This window comes from Bombina bombina, chromosome 12 (genome assembly GCF_027579735.1).
Source record: "Bombina bombina isolate aBomBom1 chromosome 12, aBomBom1.pri, whole genome shotgun sequence".
NCBI lineage: Eukaryota > Metazoa > Chordata > Amphibia > Anura > Bombinatoridae > Bombina > Bombina bombina.
This window is the reverse complement of record NC_069510.1, coordinates 121,382,719-121,405,126: the sequence shown is the minus strand read 5'-3', so window position 1 is coordinate 121,405,126 and position 22,408 is coordinate 121,382,719.

The following is a 22,408-nucleotide window of genomic DNA, read 5'->3' as shown; positions in this document are numbered from 1 at the left end:
GATGATACCAGCCCAAACCAGTACTCCACCTCAACCTTGCTGGCGTCTGAGTCGACTGGAGCTCTCTGCCCTTTACCAATCCAGCCACGGGCCCATCCATCTGGCCCATCAAGACTCACTCTCATTTCATCAGTCCATAAAACCTTAGAAAAATCAGTCTTGAGATATTTCTTGGCCCAGTCTTGACGTTTCAGCTTGTGTGTCTTGTTCAGTGGTGGTCGTCTTTCAGCCTTTCTTACCTTGGCCATGTATCTGAGTATTGCACACCTTGTGCTTTTGGGCACTTCAGTGATGTTGCAGCTCTGAAATATGGCCAAACTGGTGGCAAGTGGCATCTTGGCAGCTGCACGCTTGACTTTTCTCAGTTCATGGGCAGTTATTTTGCGCCTTGGTTTTTCCACACGCTTCTTGCGACCCTGTTGACTATTTTGAATGAAACGCTTGATTGTTCGATGATGACGCTTGATTGTTCGATGATATCTCACTATTTTTGACTTTTCTGAGCCTGTCAAGTCCTTCTTTTGACCCATTTTGCCAAAGGAAAGGAAGTTGCCTAATAATTATGCACACCTGATATAGGGTGTTGATGTCATTAGACCACACCCCTTCTCATTACAGAGATGAACATCACCTAATATGCTTAATTGGTAGTAGGCTTTCAAGCCTATACAGCTTGGAGTAAGACAACATGCATAAAGAGGATGATGTGGTCAAAATACTCATTTGCCTAATAATTCTGCACTCCCTGTATTTTCAGTGCACCAGCATTTAAATACTGCAGCTGCTTAGAGTGCCAGTGGGGGCTTGTATCATGTCAGCAGTTAACAAATTGAGTCATTAGCAGATGATACAAAAACCATAGGCTCTCTGGGCAAGTGCTGTGTTTAAAATGCTGGTGCACCGTGCATACTTAAATAAACTTTTGAAACAGCTATAGCTTTTATTAGAAGCATTTTTTATGTATTCAAAACTAAAATGTATCCATATGGATTCCATTTTTCCCTGGAATGTCTTAAAGGGACACTGAACCCGATTTTCTTCTATCGTGATTCAGATAGAGCATGCAATTTTAAGCAACTCTCTAATTTACTCCTATTATCAATCTCTTTTCATTCTCTTGGTATCTTTATTTGAAATGCAAGAATGTAAGTTTAGATGCCGGCCCATTTTTGGTGAACACACTGTGTTGTTCTTGCTTATTGTTGGGTAAATTCACCTACCAATAAACAAGTGCTTTCCATGGTTCTGAACCAAAAAATAGCTTAGATGCCTTCTTTTTCAAATAAAGATACCAAGAGAATGAAGAAAAAATGATAATAGGAGAACATTAGAAAGTTGCTTAAAATTGCATGCTCTATCTGAATTACAAAAGAAAAAATGTGGGTTCAGTATCCCTTTAAGTCTGCCCACTTTACATAGAGGCCAAAAGACCAGAATTGTCTATCTATTTCCAGCAACAAAACTTGCAGTGGCAAAGAAATGGAAAAGTCCTAGCTCTCCACCGTTTTCCAATGTCCTTGCAATAATTACATTAGGCACATATGGAACATTATATCTTTCTCTTGAACCAATTAGATTGCTATTGCGAGATTTGGTCTGTAATCAGGAAGCTCTAGTTCATAGACTGGTGCATGTTACTCTGGTAATACTCATGGTTTGTCCTGAGAGAGCTTCTACCCTACTCCAAACCACCCTTTTTTTTCTTAAATGCTTCTCCTCTCTCCACTTACTATGCACTGTTAGGTCTCCTGTGCCTATAGGTCCTCTGCTGCAGGGTTCTTCAAACCACGGGTCAGGACCAATTACTGGGTTGCAACACCATGTTTACTGGGTCGCGAAGTGTGTGTGTGTTGTAGGAGAGTGTGTGGTATATGTGTGTTGTATCAGACTGTGTGTGGTATATGTGTGTTGCATGAGAGTGGGTGGTGTGTGTTATATGAGAGTATTTGTGGTGTGTTTGTTATATGAGAGTGTGTGTGGTATGTGTGTGTTGTATGAGAGTGTTTGTGGTGTGTTATATGAGAGTGTGTGTGGTATGTGTGTGTTGTATGAGAGTGTTTGTGGCGTGTTATATGAGAGTGTGTGTGGTATGTGTGTGTTGTATGAGAGTGTTTGTGGCGTGTTTTATGAGAGTGTGTGTGGTATGTGTGTGTTGTATGAGAGTGTTTGTGGCGTGTTTTATGAGAGTGTGTGTGGTATGAGAGTGTTTGTGACGTGTTATATGAGAGTGTGTGTGGTATGTGTGTGTTGTATGAGTGTGTGTGTGTGGTATGTATGTGTTGTATGAGATTACGGGGCCTATTTATTAATGTGCGAGCGGACATGATACAATGTAGTGTATCAAGTCCGCTGCACATTGATAAATGCTGACAGCATACGCTGTTAGCATTTATCATTACACAAGCAGTTCATGTGAACTGCTTGTGCAATGCCGCCCCATGCAGATTCACAGCCAATCGGCGCTAGCATTGGGTGTCAATCAGCCGATCGTATAGGATCAGGCGGATTGAAGACAACAGCCTCAGAGCAGGCGGACACGTTATGGCGCAGCAGTCTATAGACCGTTCAGCGCTTGATAATTTGGCCCCTATGTGTGTGTTGTATGAGAGTGTTTGTTGTGTGTGTTGTATGAGATTGTGTGTGTTTTGTATGAGATTGTGTGTGTTATCTGTGTGTTGTATGAGAGTATGCGTGTATTATCACCTGCAGATTCGCAGCCAATCGTATTACAGATTTGGGAAATGGACTAGCGCCTACTTAGAAACCCTTATAGCCTGAGGGGAGGTGATGCCTAGTAACCACCAATAGGAATCAAGGTAAAAAATGGTAATAACCCCAGGTGCCTGACCAAACGGAGGCAAAGGAAATAGCAGTGAAAAAGCAAAAAAGAACAAAAAAATAAAATCACTTATTTAATAGTAAAAACAAATATAAACAATAATATATACAATACTCATGGATCCATGATGCTAATACAGGAACATAAAATTTAAACACAGATATACACAATGGTCAGAATAACAGTGAACCAGTGATAATGTAAAACAGTAGGATTATTAAAACCAATGGTAAAACGACATATAATGTGGCGAATGAATAAATTCTTGATGGAATAGGGCTTTAATCCATCCGATAGTAAAAGTGTGGTGAACTGAGATGTGACAGTCTTCAAATTGAATAGACGAAGATGAAAAATAAGTAAATTAGTGTCCAAATATGTGCGTGATTGTAAATCCAAAAAAGTCAGAAAATATCCAAAATATTCAAATGTAAAAACGCAAATAGATCAACAAAATAGTGCAAAGTGCTAGATACACTCAGTGAAAAATATAAAAAAGGAAAATATAAGAAAAAATGTGAAAAATTCAAAAGATATAAAAACACAACTTGCTGTAAAAAATGTTCAAAAAACAGTCACTTGGAATCCTAATGTATGATGTGTTGCTTGTAGTGAGTTCCAAAATAAACCAACTGTATCCGTGAGTGTCTAGTGTGGATGGATGCTGGCCCCACAGATAGGATAAGTGTACAACAGGGTGGCAAAATAAAAACGATATCCTCCTATAAAAATAAAAATATATAGTGCAGATAGTTTTCAAACAGTGGAAATAGTTGAAATCAGGCTTACCAATACTCGGTCTACGCGTTTCTGCCCTTACTAGGCCTTTATCAAGATCTAGGTCTTGGTAAAGGCCTAGGAAGGGCCAAAACGCGTAGACCGCGTTTGGTCAGGCGCCTGGGGTTATTACCATTTTTTACCTTGATTCGCAGCCAATTGGCCGCTAGCATTGGGTGTCAATCAGCCGATCGTATAGGATCAGGCGGATTGAAGACCGCAGCCTCAGAGCAGGCGGACAAGTTATGGCGCAGCAGTCTTTAGACCGTTCAGAGCTTGATAATTTGGCCCCTATGTGTGTGTTGTATGAGAGTGTTTGTTGTGTGTGTTGTATGAGATTGTGTGTGTTATGTGTGTGTTGTATGAGATTGTGTGTGTTATGTGTGTGTTGTATGAGAGTATGCGTGTGTTATCACCTTTTACAACACTTTTAAGTTTGACTACGATCAGGAACAAAGTACACTTTAGTCCCAAAAAAATTGCAGCTATCTTGTTGTATATTAGTTCAGAAATGTTTAACCAAAGCGTAAAAATAGCTATGTGGTATCATGGCACTGGGTCTTGGGGAAAAAAGTTTGAAGAACCCTGCTCTACTGGAATGGCACAATTTAGCTGTGGACCAATCTGATATAAACTATTTTGCTATTTTCCAGTACTTAAACTTCATTTCTATCTGTGCAGTGTGCACTATACATTTTCTTTGTATAAAAATGTGCAGTTAGAAGATATGTGGGAACATTTGCACAATGCTTTAAACAAATAAAGACAATACAACACTGTCTAAAGCAATTGTTTCTTTTTTTCCTTGTCTTTTAACATAAATCTTACAAATAACAAAATTGTTAATCAGTATACTAATATTTTATCTCTCAGCAACAGATAAAACTTAGTACATGCGCTGCAGTGTCTTTAATATAAATGTCTACAGGACGTTGTGAAACGCTCCACAAGACTCTCCCCTAGTTAGGGGCAAAATGCTTCTTTGCAAGACATTAGTGCATGAGTGGTTGCATACACCAACTAAATCCTTGGTCAGTTTTTCTATGTTATACAGAAAAACATGAATCACTAGAGCAGGCATTGTGTTTGGGGTTATATTTGCAAGATAATAGGAAGGCTGGCACCATCTCTATTCCCTTTGTTTTTCCCCTTGCGGGTGTTTGCAGTTATGTCTTTGCCAGTTGGTCAATGCTATAGTATAGACAGCTGTAGTTATGTCTCTGATAGTTGGTCACTAATGTAGTATAGACGGCTGTAGTTATGTCTCTGCCAGTTGGTCACTAATGTAGTATAGACGGCTGTAGTTATGTCTCTGCCAGTTGGTCACTAATGTAGTATAGACGGCTGTAGTTATGTCTCTGCCAGTTGGTCACTGCTGTAGTATAGACGGCTGTAGTTATGTCTCTGCCAGTTGGTCACTGTTGTACTATAGACGGCTGTAGTTATGTCTCTGCCAGTTGGTCACTGCTGTAGTATAGACGGCTGTAGTTATGTCTCTGCCAGTTGGTCAATGCTATAGTATAGACAGCTGTAGTTATGTCTCTGCCAGTTGGTCACTGCTGTAGTATAGACGGCTGTAGTTATGTCTCTGCCAGTTGGTCACTGCTGTAGTATAGACGGCTGTAGTTATGTCTCTGCCAGTTGGTCACTGCTGTAGTATAGACGGCTGTAGTTATGTCTCTGCCAGTTGGTCACTAATGTAGTATAGACAGCTGTAGTTATGTCTCTGCCAGTTGGTCAATTCTATAGTATAGACGGCTGTAGTTATGTGTCTGCCAGTTGGTCACTAGTGTAGTATAGACGGCTGTAGTTATGTCTCTGCCAGTTGGTCACTGCTCTAATATAGACAGGTGTAGTTATGTCTCTACCAGTTGGTCACTAATGTAGTATAGACAGCTGTAGTTATGTCTCTGCCAGTTGGTCACTAATGTAGTATAGACAGCTGTAGTTATGTCTCTGCCAGTTGGTCAATGCTATAGTATAGACGGCTGTAGTTACGTCTCTGCCAGTTGGTCACTGCTGTAGTATAGATGGCTGTAGTTATGTCTCTGCCAGTTGGTCACTAATGTAGTATAGACAGCTGTAGTTATGTCTCTGCCAGTTAGTCACTGCTGTAGTATAGACGGCTGTAGTTATGTCTCTGCCAGTTGGTCACTAGTGTAGTATAGACGGCTGTAGTTATGTCTCTGCCAGTTGGTCACTAATGTAGTATAGACGGCTGTAGTTATGTCTCTGCCAGTTGGTCACTGCTGTAGTATAGACGGCTGTAGTTATGTCTCTGCCAGTTGGTCACTAGTGTAGTAAAGACGGTTAATTATGTCTCTGCCAGTTGGTCACTGCTATAGTATAGACGGCTGTAGTTATGTCTCTGCCAGTTAGTCACTGCTGTAGTATAGACGGCTGTAGTTATGTCTCTGCCAGTTGGTCACTGCTGTAGTATAGATGGCTGTAGTTATGTCTCTGCCAGTTGGTCACTAGTGTAGTAAAGACGGTTAATTATGTCTCTGCCAGTTGGTCACTGCTATAGTATAGACGGCTGTAGTTATGTCTCTGCCAGTTAGTCACTGCTGTAGTATAGACGGCTGTAGTTATGTCTCTGCCAGTTGGTCACTGCTATAGTATAGACGGCTGTAGTTATGTCTTTGCCAGCTGGTCACTGCTGTAGTATAGACGGGGGTAGTTATGTCTCTGCCAGTTGGTCACTGTTGTACTATAGACAGCTGTAGTTATGTCTCTGCCAGTTGGTCACTGTTGTACTATAGACGGCTGTAGTTATGTCTCTGCCAGTTGGTCACTGCTGTAGTATAGACAGCTGTAGTTATGTCTCTGCCAGTTGGTCAGTAGTGTAGTATAGATGGATGTAGTTATGTCTCTGCCAGTTGGTCACTGCTGTACTATAGATGGCTGTAGTTATGTCTCTGCCAGTTGGTCACTGCTGTAGTATAGACAGCTGTAGTTATGTCTCTGCCAGTTGGTCAGTAGTGTAGTATAGATGTATGTAGTTATGTCTCTGCCAGTTGGTCACTAGTGTAGTATAGACGGCTGTAGTTATGTGTCTGCCAGTTGGTCACTGCTGTAGTATAGACGGCTGTAGTTATGACTCTGCTAGTTGGTCACTAATGTAGTATAGACAGCTGTAGTTATGTCTCTGCCAGTTGGTCACTGCTGTAGTATAGACGGCTCTAGTTATGTCTCTACTATTTGGTCACTGCTGTAGTATAGACAGCTGTAGTTATGTCTCTGCCAGTTGGTCACTAGTGTAGTAAAGACTGCTATAGTATAGACAGCTGTAGTTATGCCTCTGCCAGTTGGTCACTAGTGTAGCATAGACAGCTGTAGTTATGTCTCTGTCAGTTGGTCACTAGTGTAGTATAGAAGGCTGTAGTTATGTCTCTGCAAGTTGGTCACTGCTATAGTATAGACGGCTGTAGTTATGTCTCTGCCAGTTGGTCACTAGTGTAGTATGTAGCTATGTCTCTGCCAGTTGGTCACAGCTGTAGTATAGACGGCTTTAGTTATGTCACTGCCAGTTTGTCACTAATGTAGTATAGACAGCTGTAGTTATGTCTCTGCCAGTTGGTCACTGCTGAAGTATAGACAGCTGTAGTTATGTCTCTACCAGTTGGTCACTGCTGTAGTATAGACGGCTGTAGTTATGTCTCTGCCAGTTGGTCACTAGTGTAGTAAAGACGGTTAATTATGTCTCTGCCTGTTGGTCACTGTTGTACTATAGACGGCTGTAGTTATGTCTCTGCCAGTTGGTCAGTAGTGTAGTATAGATGGATGTAGTCATGTCTCTGCCAGTTGGTCACTGCTGTAGTATAGACGGCTGTAGTTATGTCTCTGCCAGTTGGCCACTGTTGTACTATAGACGGCTGTAGTTATGTCTCTGCCAGTTGGTCAGTAGTGTAGTATAGATGGATGTAGTTATGTCTCTGCCAGTTGGTCACTGCTGTAGTATAGACAGCTGTAGTTATGTCTCTGCCAGTTGGTCACTAGTGTAGTAAAGACGGTTAATTATGTCTCTGCCAGTTGGTCACTGTTGTACTATAGACGGCTGTAGTTATGTCTCTGCCAGTTGGTCACTAGTGTAGCATAGACAGCTGTAGTTATGTCTCTGCCAGTTGGTCACTGCTGTAGTATAGACGGCTCTAGTTATGTCTCTACTAGTTGGTCACTGCTGTAGTATAGACGGCTGTAGTTATGTCTCTGCCAGTTGGTCACTAGTGTAGTAAAGACTGCTATAGTATAGACAGCTGTAGTTATGCCTCTGCCAGTTGGTCACTAGTGTAGCATAGACAGCTGTAGTTATGTCTCTGTCAGTTGGTCACTAGTGTAGTATAGAAGGCTGTAGTTATGTCTCTGCAAGTTGGTCACTGCTATAGTATAGACGGCTGTAGTTATGTCTCTGCCAGTTGGTCACTAGTGTAGTATGTAGCTATGTCTCTGCCAGTTGGTAACTGCTGTAGTATAGACGGCTGTAGTTATGTCTGTGCCAGTTGGTAACTGCTTTAGTATAGACGGCTGTAGTTATGTCTCTGCCAGTTGGTCACTAGTGTAGTAAAGACTGTTAATTATGTCTCTGCCAGTTGGTCACTGCTATAGTATAGACGGCTGTAGTTATGTCTCTGCCAGTTGGTCACTAGTGTAGTATAGACGACTGTAGTTAGGTCACTGCTGTAGTATAGACGGCTGTAGTTATGTCTCTGCCAGTTGGTTAGTAGTGTAGTATAGACGGCTGTATTTATGTCTCTTCCAGTTGGTCACTAGTGTAGTAAAGAAGGTTGTAGTTATGTATATGGCAGTTGGTCGCTAGTGTAGTATAGATGGATGTAGTTATGTCTCTGCCAGTTGGTCACTGCTATAGTATAGACGGCTGTAGTTATGTCTCTGCCAGTTGGTCACTAGTGTAGTATAGACGACTGTAGTTATGTCTCTGCCAGATGGTCACTGCTGTAGTATAGACAGCTTTAGTTATGTCTCTGCCAGTTGGTTAGTAGTGTAGTATAGACGGCTATAGTTATGTCTCTTCCAGTTGGTCACTAGTGTAGTAAAGAAGGTTGTAGTTATGTATATGGCAGTTGGTCGCTAGTGTAGTATAGATGGATGTAGTTATGTCTCTGCCAGTTGGTCACTGCTGTAGTATAGACAGCAGAAGTTATGTCTCTCTCAGTTGGTCAGTAGTGTAGTATAGACGGTTGTAGTTATGTCTCTGCCAGTTGGTCACTGCTCTAATATAGACAGGTGTAGTTATGTCTCTACCAGTTGGTCACTAGTGTAGTAAAGATGGCTGTAGCTATGTCTCTGCCAGTTGGTCAGTAGTGTACTATAGACGGCTGTAGTTATGTCTCTGCCAGTTGGTCACTGCTGTAGTATAGACGGCTCTAGTTATGTCTCTGTCAGTTGGTCAGTAGTGTACTATAGATGGCTGTAGTTATGTCTCTGTCAGTTGGTCACTGCTGTAGTATAGACGGCTCTAGTTATGTCTCTGTCAGTTGGTCAGTAGTGTACTATAGACGGCTGTAGTTATGTCTCTTTAAACAAATATGCCACAAGAGAAGCGCTGCACTCCCTGAGTGTTGCTTAAGGTGGTGTCCACGCTATATATCAACGTATATCGATACAATAATATGTATATATTAGAAAAGTTTATATATAAAAAGAATAATAGGAAATAGCAATTATCAGTAAAAATATATTTAATTCCGACTTAAAAAATGTTAAAACCTGTTGTATACAACACAAAAACAATAGTGATTGATGTACAATTCAATTCACAATTTAAATATACGTCAATTCACAATTTTAAATATATGTCAATAAAATTTCAATAAAATATATAAAGAAATATGGTGTAGAGGTATAAATAGCTAACATACAATTTAGAACAAACTTAAATGTAAACAGAGAACAAAGTCTGTTGCCTGTGGTATTAATCTTAGTAGATGGGTAAATGTGAATCTGTGCATATAATGTCCCAAAGAGAAGACTTCGAAAAGTGTATCCAATATGTGATCCTAAAGAATGTAATATCCAAAATGTCTGTGACAGTCCTTGTCCTGCTCGGTGCTTGCAATGTGAGGAGGTGAAAAAAGTGATTTGAATTTGAAAAAATATAAAAAATATAAAAAAATAAAAACAGGTGTACACCTGAAAATGTGAGGATATAAAAAATATATAAAAATTTTGGTAAGAATTAAAAATGGTAGAAAAGATATCTTGTGAACAATAGTGATTCAAAAACGTGATTTAAAAAAAGTGGCTGAGTAACTTGATGAAAAAGTAATTTCATGAAAAAGTAATTTCTTGAGAGTTTCAAATAAAGTGGATTCCCATAGTAAATATTATGATAAGTGAGTATTTCCAAAAGCAAATGTTATAATGAATCAATAAATCCTGGGTAACCTAAGAAAAAAAGAAAAAATACATAGTGCAATAATGCTTCTAAACAGTGCTGAGGATAAGTATTTAGCTTACCTAGTGCTCCTGAGCCGTTTATACCAGTTTGTCTACGCGTTTCGGTCTTGTAAAAGACCTTTCTCAAGACTGGTATCGGCTCTTTTCCATTGCTGCCCTTTTTATTGTCCTCAATAACCAATGGTATCGTTCAAAAATTGCGCCAAAAGTTTCGCGCCAAAAACGAGTGGGGAAGTTTGTCCCATGTGTATGGCCTTTGACCTGGAACTATAATAATAATAATAAGTGGTTTCGGTTCCCTGCAAGGTCTATTTGCATACCGCTTTGTTTGTTTTCCCTTGGTGCGGCCAACCGGAAGTTGTCAGACCGGAAGTGGTCCCGGCTGACTTATACACTTCCGGTATGTCGCTTAGGCGGAAGAGAGGTAAAAACAAAAACGCGGTAAATAGAGTGTGGGTGATTGGAGAGTAGAACATGTGGTATTTCGGACTCAGGAGCTACTAGTTTACATCTAAACTTTGGGTTATCAGGTATTTCAAATACCGTTTTCAAGTATTCGCCAAACATGATATTATTATGTCAAAGTTACAAATTTCTAAAAAATGATACATAGCTAAAAACTAATAATTATAAACTAATAATTATATGAATATTTGAAAGGACATATATAAAAAAATGGCACAAAAGAAATTAATCTCCATTATAAGAATAAAATATAAAATATATGTGGAATATTTTAAAATACAATAAAAGAGGGAATTTAAGTTTGTTATGGACTGCCCATTTTAACAGACCTAAAGTCTGGTTACCTTGAAATTGTTGTTAAGCAATTTCCTTGTTTTATACCCAACATTATAGTGTAGATTGGGAGTAGTCAGTTTGTACAATGGTAAGTGAGTGCATTAGTAGCTTAGTTATGTCAAAGAGAGTTGCATATGTCCTTTATCACTGCTATAGTATAGACGGCTGTAGTTATGTCTCTGCCAGTTGGTCACTGCTGTAGTTATGTCTCTGCCAGTTGGTCACTAGTGTAGTATAGACGACTGTAGTTATGTCTCTGCCAGATGGTCACTGCTGTAGTATAGACGGCTGTAGTTATGTTTCTGCCAGTTGGTTACTGTTGTACTATAGACGGCTGTAGTTATGTCTCTGTCAGTTGGTCACTGCTGTAGTATAGACAGCTTTAGTTATGTCTCTGCCAGTTGATCAGTAGTGTAGTAAAGAAGGCTGTAGTTATGTATATGCCAGTTGGTCACTGCTGTAGTATAGACAGCTTTAGTTATGTCTCTGCCAGTTGATCAGTAGTGTAGTAAAGAAGGCTGTAGTTATGTATATGCCAGTTGGTCACTGCTGTAGTATAGACAGCAGAAGTTATGTCTCTGCCAGTTGCTCAGTAGTGTAGTATAGATGGATGTAGTTATGTCTCTGTCAGTTGGTCACTGCTGTAGTATAGACAGCAGAAGTTATGTCTCTGCCAGTTGGTCAGTAGTGTAGTATAGACGGTTGTAGTTATGTCTCTGCCAGTTGGTCACTGCTGTAGTATAGACAGCTTTAGTTATGTCTCTGCCAGTTGGTCAGTAGTGTAGTATAGACGGCTGTAGTTATGTCTCTTCCAGTTGGTCACTAGTGTAGTATAGACAGCTGTAGTTATGTCTCTGCCAGTTGGTCACTAATGTAGTATAGACAGCTGTAGTTATGTCTCTGCCAGTTGGTCACTAGTGTAGTATAGATGGATGTAGTTATGTCTCTGCCAGTTGGTCACTGCTGTAGTATAGACAGCAGAAGTTATGTCTCTGCCAGTTGGTCAGTAGTGTAGTATAGACGGCTGTAGCTATGTCTCTGCCAGTTGGTCAGTAGTGTACTATAGACGGCTGTAGTTATGTCTCTGCCAGTTGGTCACTGCTGTAGTATAGACGGCTGTAGTTATGTCTCTGCCAGTTGGTCACTGCTGTAGTATAGACGGCTGTAGTTATGTCTCTGCCAGTTGGTCACTGCTGTAGTATAGACAGGTGTAGTTATGTCTCTGCCAGTTGGTCACTAGTGTAGTAAAGACGGCTGTAGTTATGTCTCTGCCAGTTGGTCAGTAGTGTACTATAGACGGTTGTAGTTATGTCTCTGCCAGTTGGTCACTGCTGTAGTATAGACGGCTGTAGTTATGTCTCTGTCAGTTGGTCACTGCTGTAGTATTGACAGCTTTAGTTATATCTCTGCCAGTTGATCAGTAGTGTAGTATAGACGGCTGTAGCTATGTCTCTGCCAGTTGGTCAGTAGTGTACTATAGACGGCTGTAGTTATGTCTCTGCCAGTTGGTCACTGCTGTAGTATAGACGGCTGTAGTTATGTCTCTGCCAGTTGGTCACTGCTGTAGTATAGACGGCTGTAGTTATGTCTCTGCCAGTTGGTCACTGCTGTAGTATAGACAGGTGTAGTTATGTCTCTGCCAGTTGGTCACTAGTGTAGTAAAGACGGCTGTAGTTATGTCTCTGCCAGTTGGTCAGTAGTGTACTATAGACGGTTGTAGTTATGTTTCTGCCAGTTGGTCACTGCTGTAGTATAGACGGCTGTAGTTATGTCTCTGTCAGTTGGTCAGTAGTGTAGTATAGACGGTTGTAGTTATGTCTCTGCCAGTTGGTCACTGCTGTAGTATAGACAGGTGTAGCTATGTTTCTGCCAGTTGGTCACTAGTTTAGTATAGACGGGTGTAGCGATGTCTCTGCCAGTTGGTCACTGCTGTAGTATAGACAGCTGTAGGTATGTCTCTGCCAGTTGGTCTATCCTGTATATATATATATATATATATATATATATATATATCAGCTGTGTAATACACCTATCCTGCGTGTATATATCACCTGTGTAATACGCCTATCCTGTGTGCATATAATATAATATCATACAAGAAAGAAATGGGTATGCTAATTTACACAAGAAAGAGACTTCGTAGCATACAGCCTCCAGAGTAATACAGTGGGTTTTATGTTGTTTTGGAGTAGTGTCCAGAAACAAAAGTCCCCAGCCTACTAAGTCCTTTAAATAAGGTGTCCTTTTGAGGTCTAATGTCCAGTACGTAGGCTGTAACAGTGTAAAAAAACTCTGGATTTCTTAAGACTTAGTCCCAAAAGTATAACGGGTAAGTAGGTACTTATCTTTCCTCCTCAGAAGGGTGCAGAAAACCTGTGGTGACTGGCAGCTATGCTCCGACGTCCTCCTCATCTTATGCGGCAAGAACTGAAGAGTGTATCCAGTGGAACAACTTCTGCGGGCGAAGCCTGTTAGGCAAGGGAGCCCCCAAGTCTTGTCAGCAGGTAATGTCCCAAATAAGCTTGCTCTCGGCCGCCACAGTGGGCGCGATGTCTCTGCGGTATCTCCGTCGTCGACTCCTGGAGCACTGACGTCAGCGCGTATCTGTTCCAGTAATTGGCTAAAGGCGTTTGTTTGTATATTTCTCCTTTACCGATTGGAATAAAAAACTGTTTCTAGCATCAAGTTTGGGCTCAACATTGCTCTCTTTTGCTCTGGAATTACTATATAATATATTACCTGTGTGTGTGTATGTATGTATATAGATAGATATATAAATTGGCTGTGTAATACACCTATCCCGTGTGTATATAATATATTACCTGTGTAATACACCTATCCCGTGTGTAAATAATATATTATCTGTGTAATACACCTATCTTGTGTGTATATAATATATTACCTGTGTAATACACTTATCCCGTGTGTATATAATATATTATCTGTGTAATACACCTATCATGTGTGTATATACTATATTATCTGAGTAATTAGGGTTGCCAGGTGTCCGGTATTTGAGGTTACTGCCCGGTAATATCTATTAAAAAAAAACGGACATAGCGCTTAACAGGATTCATAGTGTGTTTCAACTTTTTTACGTCCGGACCCGGCTACATCCGGCTGTATCCAGCCCGTGTTCCACTTCCACCCACAACCGGCACCCCTTCTAGCCTGCTACTCAGCTGGAGCAGGACTCCGGACTACTAGAAGACAGCAGGCACAGCTTGATTCCTGATCTATGCGTGCTGTGAGACTGTCGGACGTCATGTGATCACGAGTTTGACTTAAGTCAGCGAGAAGACCCTTACTGTAAGGGGAGTATCAGTAAAACAGGGGTGAGTTAGCATTTATGGATGGTATATCTGTGTGTATTTATGTTTCTTATAGGGAAAATATTACCTCATAAACAAAATAAGCCGCATCAGAAAATATTATGAATATATGAGCATTATACAGTCACCCTTTGAATGACATTCTGTGTATTTGTCTGCAGCAATGTTATAAGCAAGACTGATCCTCACTTATACCTACTGCAGATGAAACCAAACAGAAATGAAATTAAGTTCACTAATTTTAAATATATCCGATGCATTTCTTATGTTTTTTATCTTTAATTTTTATTCTCTTGAAGAAGTTTTAGTTTGAACCATTTCAATTAATGTTCTCAGTTTTGTTGGGGTTTTTCTGGGCTAGATATTGAACTAGGGAGTGATTGTCCCCATGCTGGTTATATATTACTAGAAAATATAAATAATGGTTTGGGTTTATGTGATCTGCTCTCAATTTATTCCTATATACCATATACTATGTAAATAGTGGGATTTTATATGATTTCCAAGAGGTTATTAATTTATACCACTATTGTGAAGCCTGAAGTGGATTAGTCTAAAATAATTACCTCCAGGTCTCTCTTGTATGCCCATAAAAAAATTATTCTGAAGGCTGCATGGGCAGGTATGCCCACAGACATTTTTTTTTAAGCCTATAAAACATTCTAAAGAATGAAAATCTGATTTGAGGTGCTTTTCTCATGCGGTTCCTATGTACGGAAGGCTGAATATAATGCTAGGGTTGCCAGCTGTCCAGTAAGATCTTCACAGAAATAATGGACAGTTAAATGTCCAGTATTTTAAACTTATCTAAATGTAAAAGCCCTCCTATGTCTCAAGGCAGTACCAATAGAAATCAGAAAAAGTGGAGGCCATTAAGTTGGTCAAACAGCTTTCGCTGACATGTGTTACTGGCATCTAAAGAGGTAAAATTAATATTTTTTCTTTGTATGCTACTGGCCGCCGAGTGGTATAATGATTGCTCATTTGGGAAAAACATACACATGGGATCAGGAGTGGGGCTAAGGTAGAACTTTTTTTTTTTGGGGGGGGGGGCATTGTGTGACTTATTTTAGTATCATGCCCACTGCCCAGTCACTGACATATTGTCCGATATTTTTGTGGAGGACAGCTGGCGACACTTTGTGTAATACACCTATCCTGCGTGTATATAATATATTACCTGTGTAACACACCTATCATGTGTGTATATACTATATTACATGTGTAATGCACCTATAATGTGTATATATTACCTGTGTAATACACCTATCCTGTGTGTGTGTAATATATTACCTGTGCAATACACCTATCCTGTGTGTGTATATAATATATTACCTGTGCAATACACCTATCCTGTGTGTGTGTAATATATTACCTGTGCAATACACCTATCCTGTGTGTGTATATAATATATTACCTGTGCAATACACCTATCCTGTGTGTGTATATATTACCTGTGCAATACACCTATCCTGTGTGTGTATATAATATATTACCTGTGTATTACACCTATCCTGTGTGTGTATATAATATATTACCTGTGCAATACACCTATCCTGTGCGTGTATATAATATATTACCTGTGCAATACACCTATCCTGCGTGTGTATATAATATATTACCTGTGTATTACACCTATCCTGTGTGTGTATATAATATATTACCTGTGCAATACACCTATCCTGTGCGTGTATATAATATATTACCTGTGCAATACACCTATCCTGTGCGTGTATATAATATATTACCTGTGCAATACACCTATCCTGTGCGTGTATATAATATATTACCTGTGTATTACACCTATCCTGTGTGTGTATATAATATATTACCTGTGCAATACACCTATCCTGTGCGTGTATATAATATATTACCTGTGCAATACACCTATCCTGTGCGTGTATATAATATATTACCTGTGCAATACACCTATCCTGTGCGTGTATATAATATATTACCTGTGCAATACACCTATCCTGTGCGTGTATATAATATATTACCTGTGCAATACACCTATCTTGTGCGTGTATATAATATATTACCTGTGCAATACACCTATCCTGCGTGTGTATATATAATATATTACCTGTACAATACACCTATCCTGTGCGTGTATATAATATATTACCTGTGCAATACACCTATCCTGTGCGTGTATGTAATACATTACCTGTGCAATACACCTATCCTGCGTGTGTATATAATATATTACCTGTGCAATACACCTATCCTGCATGTATATAATATATTACCTGTGCAATACACCTATCCTGTGCGTGTATATAATATATTACCTGTGCAATACACCTATCCTGTGCGTGTATATAATATATTACCTGTGCAATACACCTATCCTGTGCGTGTATATAATATATTACCTGTGCAATACACCTATCCTGTGTGTGTATATAATATATTACCTGTGCAATACACCTATCCTGCGTGTGTATATAATATATTACCTGTGTATTACACCTATCCTGTGTGTGTATATAATATATTACCTGTGCAATACACCTATCCTGCGTGTGTATATAATATATTACCTGTGTATTACACCTATCCTGTGTGTGTATATAATATATTACCTGTGCAATACACCTATCCTGTGCGTGTATATAATATATTACCTGTGCAATACACCTATCCTGTGCGTGTATATAATATATTACCTGTGCAATACACCTATCCTGTGCGTGTATATAATATATTACCTGTGCAATACACCTATCTTGTGCGTGTATATAATATATTACCTGTGCAATACACCTATCCTGCGTGTGTATATATAATATATTACCTGTGTATTACACCTATCCTGTGTGTGTATATATTACCTGTGCAATACACCTATCCTGTGCGTGTATATAATATATTACCTGTGCAATACACCTATCCTGTGCGTGTATATAATACATTACCTTTGCAATACATCTATCCTGTGCGTGTATATAATATATTACCTGTGCAATACACCTATCCTGCACGTGTATATAATATATTACCTGTGCAATACACCTATCCTGTGTGTGTATATAATATATTACCTGTGCAATACACCTATCCTGCGTGTGTATATAATATATTACCTGTGCAATACACCTATCCTGCGTGTATATAATATATTACCTATGCAATACACCTATCCTGCATGTATATAATATATTACCTGTGCAATACACCTATCCTGCGTGTGTATATAATATATTACCTATGCAATACACCTATCCTGCATGTATATAATATATTACCTGTGCAATACACCTATCCTGTGCGTGTATATAATATATTACCTGTGCAATACACCTATCCTGCGTGTGTATATAATATATTACCTGTGCAATACACCTATCCTGCGTGTGTATATAATATATTACCTGTGCAATACACCTATCCTGTGTGTGTATATAATATATTACCTGTGCAATACACCTATCTTGTGCGTGTATATAATATATTACCTGTGCAATACACCTATCCTGTGCGTGTATATAATATATTACCTGTGCAATACACCTATCCTGTGCGTGTATATAATATATTACCTGTGCAATACACCTATCCTGCGTGTGTATATAATATATTACCTGTGCAATACACCTATCCTGCATGTATATAATATATTACCTGTGCAATACACCTATCCTGTGCGTGTATATATTACCTGTGCAATACACCTATCTTGTGCGTGTATATAATATATTACCTGTACAATACACCTATCCTGTGCGTGTATATAATATATTACCTGTGCAATACACCTATCCTGTGCGTGTATGTAATACATTACCTGTGCAATACACCTATCCTGCGTGTGTATATAATATATTACCTGTGCAATACACCTATCCTGCATGTATATAATATATTACCTGTGCAATACACCTATCCTGTGCGTGTATATAATATATTACCTGTGCAATACACCTATCCTGTGCGTGTATATAATATATTACCTGTGCAATACACCTATCCTGTGCGTGTATATAATATATTACCTGTGCAATACACCTATCCTGTGTGTGTATATAATATATTACCTGTGCAATACACCTATCCTGCGTGTGTATATAATATATTACCTGTGTATTACACCTATCCTGTGTGTGTATATAATATATTACCTGTGCAATACACCTATCCTGCGTGTGTATATAATATATTACCTGTGTATTACACCTATCCTGTGTGTGTATATAATATATTACCTGTGCAATACACCTATCCTGTGCGTGTATATAATATATTACCTGTGCAATACACCTATCCTGTGCGTGTATATAATATATTACCTGTGCAATACACCTATCCTGTGCGTGTATATAATATATTACCTGTGCAATACACCTATCTTGTGCGTGTATATAATATATTACCTGTGCAATACACCTATCCTGCGTGTGTATATATAATATATTACCTGTGTATTACACCTATCCTGTGTGTGTATATATTACCTGTGCAATACACCTATCCTGTGCGTGTATATAATATATTACCTGTGCAATACACCTATCCTGTGCGTGTATATAATACATTACCTGTGCAATACATCTATCCTGTGCGTGTATATAATATATTACCTGTGCAATACACCTATCCTGCACGTGTATATAATATATTACCTGTGCAATACACCTATCCTGTGTGTGTATATAATATATTACCTGTGCAATACACCTATCCTGCGTGTGTATATAATATATTACCTGTGCAATACACCTATCCTGCGTGTATATAATATATTACCTATGCAATACACCTATCCTGCATGTATATAATATATTACCTGTGCAATACACCTATCCTGCGTGTGTATATAATATATTACCTATGCAATACACCTATCCTGCATGTATATAATATATTACCTGTGCAATACACCTATCCTGTGCGTGTATATAATATATTACCTGTGCAATACACCTATCCTGCGTGTGTATATAATATATTACCTGTGCAATACACCTATCCTGCGTGTGTATATAATATATTACCTGTGCAATACACCTATCCTGTGTGTGTATATAATATATTACCTGTGCAATACACCTATCCTGTGCGTGTATATAATATATTACCTGTGCAATACACCTATCCTGTGCGTGTATATAATATATTACCTGTGCAATACACCTATCCTGTGCGTGTATATAATATATTACCTGTGCAATACACCTATCCTGCGTGTGTATATAATATATTACCTGTGCAATACACCTATCCTGCTTGTATATAATATATTACCTGTGCAATACACCTATCCTGTGCGTGTATATAATATATTACCTGTGCAATACACCTATCCTGTGCGTGTATATAATATATTACCTGTGCAATACACCTATCCTGTGTGTGTATATATATTACCTGTGCAATACACCTATCCTGCGTGTGTATATAATATATTACCTGTGCAATACACCTATCCTGTGTGTGTATATAATATATTACCTGTGCAATACACCTATCCTGTGTGTGTATATAAATATTACCTGTGCAATACACCTATCCTGTGTGTGTATATAATATATTACCTGTGCAATACACCTATCCTGTGCGTGTATATAAATACATTACCTGTGCAATACACCTATCCTGCGTGTGTATATAATATATTACCTGTGCAATACACTATCCTGGCGTGTGTATATTATATTACTGTGCAATAAATCTTGCATGTATATAATATATTACCTGTGCAATACACCTATCCTGTGTGTGTATATAATATATTACCTGTGCAATACACCTATCCTGTGTGTGTATATAATATATTACCTGTGCAATACACCTATCCTGTGTGTGTAATATATTACCTGTGCAATACACCTATCCTGTGCGTGTATATAATATATTACCTGTGCAATACACCTATCCTGTGTGTGTATATAATATATTACCTGTGCAATACACCTATCCTGTGCGTGTATATAATATATTACCTGTGCAATACACCTATCCTGTGTGTGTATATAATATATTACCTGTGCAATACACCTATCCTGTGTGTATATAATATATTACCTGTGCAATACACCTATCCTGTGCGTGTATATAATATATTACCTGTGCAATACACCTATCCTGCGTGTGTATATATATTACCTGTGCAATACACCTATCCTGTGCGTGTATATAATACATTACCTGTGCAATACACCTATCCTGCGTGTATATAATATATTACCTGTGCAATACACCTATCCTGCGTGTGTATATAATATATTACCTGTGCAATACACCTATCCTGTGCGTGTATATAATATATTACCTGTGCAATACACCTATCCTGTGCGTGTATATAATATATTACCTGTGCAATACACCTATCTTTGCGTGTATATAATATATTACCTGTGCAATACACCTATCCTGCTGTGTATATAATATATTACCTGTGCAATACACCTATCCTGTGCGTGTATATAATATATTACCTGTGCAATACACCTATCCTGTGCGTGTATATAATATATTACCTGTGCAATACACCTATCCTGTGCGTGTATATAATATATTACCTGTGCAATACACCTATCCTGTGTGTGTATATAATATATTACCTGTGCAATACACCTATCCTGCGTGTGTATATAATATATTACCTGTGCAATACACCTATCCTGCATGTATATAATATATTACCTGTGCAATACACCTATCCTGTGCGTGTATATAATATATTACCTGTGCAATACACCTATCCTGCGTGTGTATATAATATATTACCTGTGTATTACACCTATCCTGTGTGTGTATATAATATATTACCTGTGCAATACACCTATCCTGTGCGTGTATATAATATATTACCTGTGTAATACACCTATCCTGTGTGTGTATATAATATATTACCTGTGCAATACACCTATCCTGTGCGTGTATATAATACATTACCTGTGCAATACACCTATCCTGCGTGTGTATATATAATATATTACCTGTGTATTACACCTATCCTGTGTGTGTATATAATATATTACCTGTGCAATACACCTATCCTGTGCGTGTATATAATATATTACCTGTGCAATACACCTATCCTGTGTGTGTATATATATTACCTGTGCAATACACCTATCCTGTGCGTGTATATAATACATTACCTGTGCAATACATCTATCCTGTGCGTGTATATAATATATTACCTGTGCAATACACCTATCCTGCGTGTGTATATAATATATTACCTATGCAATACACCTATCCTGCATGTATATAATATATTACCTGTGCAATACACCTATCCTGTGCGTGTATATAATATATTACCTGTGCAATACACCTATCTTGTGCGTGTATATAATATATTACCTGTGCAATACACCTATCCTGCGTGTGTATATAATATATTACCTGTGCAATACACCTATCCTGCGTGTATATAATATATTACCTGTGTAATACACCTATCCTGCGTGTGTTTATAATATATTACCTGTGCAATACACCTATCCTGCGTGTATATAATACATTACCTGTGCAATACACCTATCCTGTGTGTGTATATAATATATTACCTGTGCAATACACCTATCCTGCGTGTATATAATACATTACCTGTGCAATACACCTATCCTGTGTGTGTATATAATATATTACCTGTGCAATACACCTATCCTGTGTGTGTATATAATATATTACCTGTGCAATACACCTATCCTGTGTGTGTATATAATATATTACCTGTGCAATACACCTATCCTGTGTGTGTATATAATATATTACCTGTGCAATACACCTATCCTGTGCGTGTATATAATATATTACCTGTGCAATACACCTATCGTGCGTGTATATAATATATTACCTGTGCAATACACCTATCCTGCATGTATATAATATATTACCTGTGCAATACACCTATCCTGTGTGTGTATATAATATATTACCTGTGCAATACACCTATCCCGTGTGTGTATATAATATATTACCTGTGCAATACACCTATCCCGTGTGTGTATATAATATATTACCTGTGCAATACACCTATCCTGTGTGTGTATATAATATATTACCTGTGCAATACACCTATCCTGTGTGTGTATATAATATATTACCTGTGCAATACACCGATCCTGTGTGTGTATATAATATATTACCTGTGCAATACACCTATCCTGCGTGTGTATATAATATATTACCTGTGCAATACACCTATCCTGTGCGTGTATATAATACATTACCTGTGCAATACACCTATCCTGTGTGTGTATATAATATATTACCTGTGCAATAC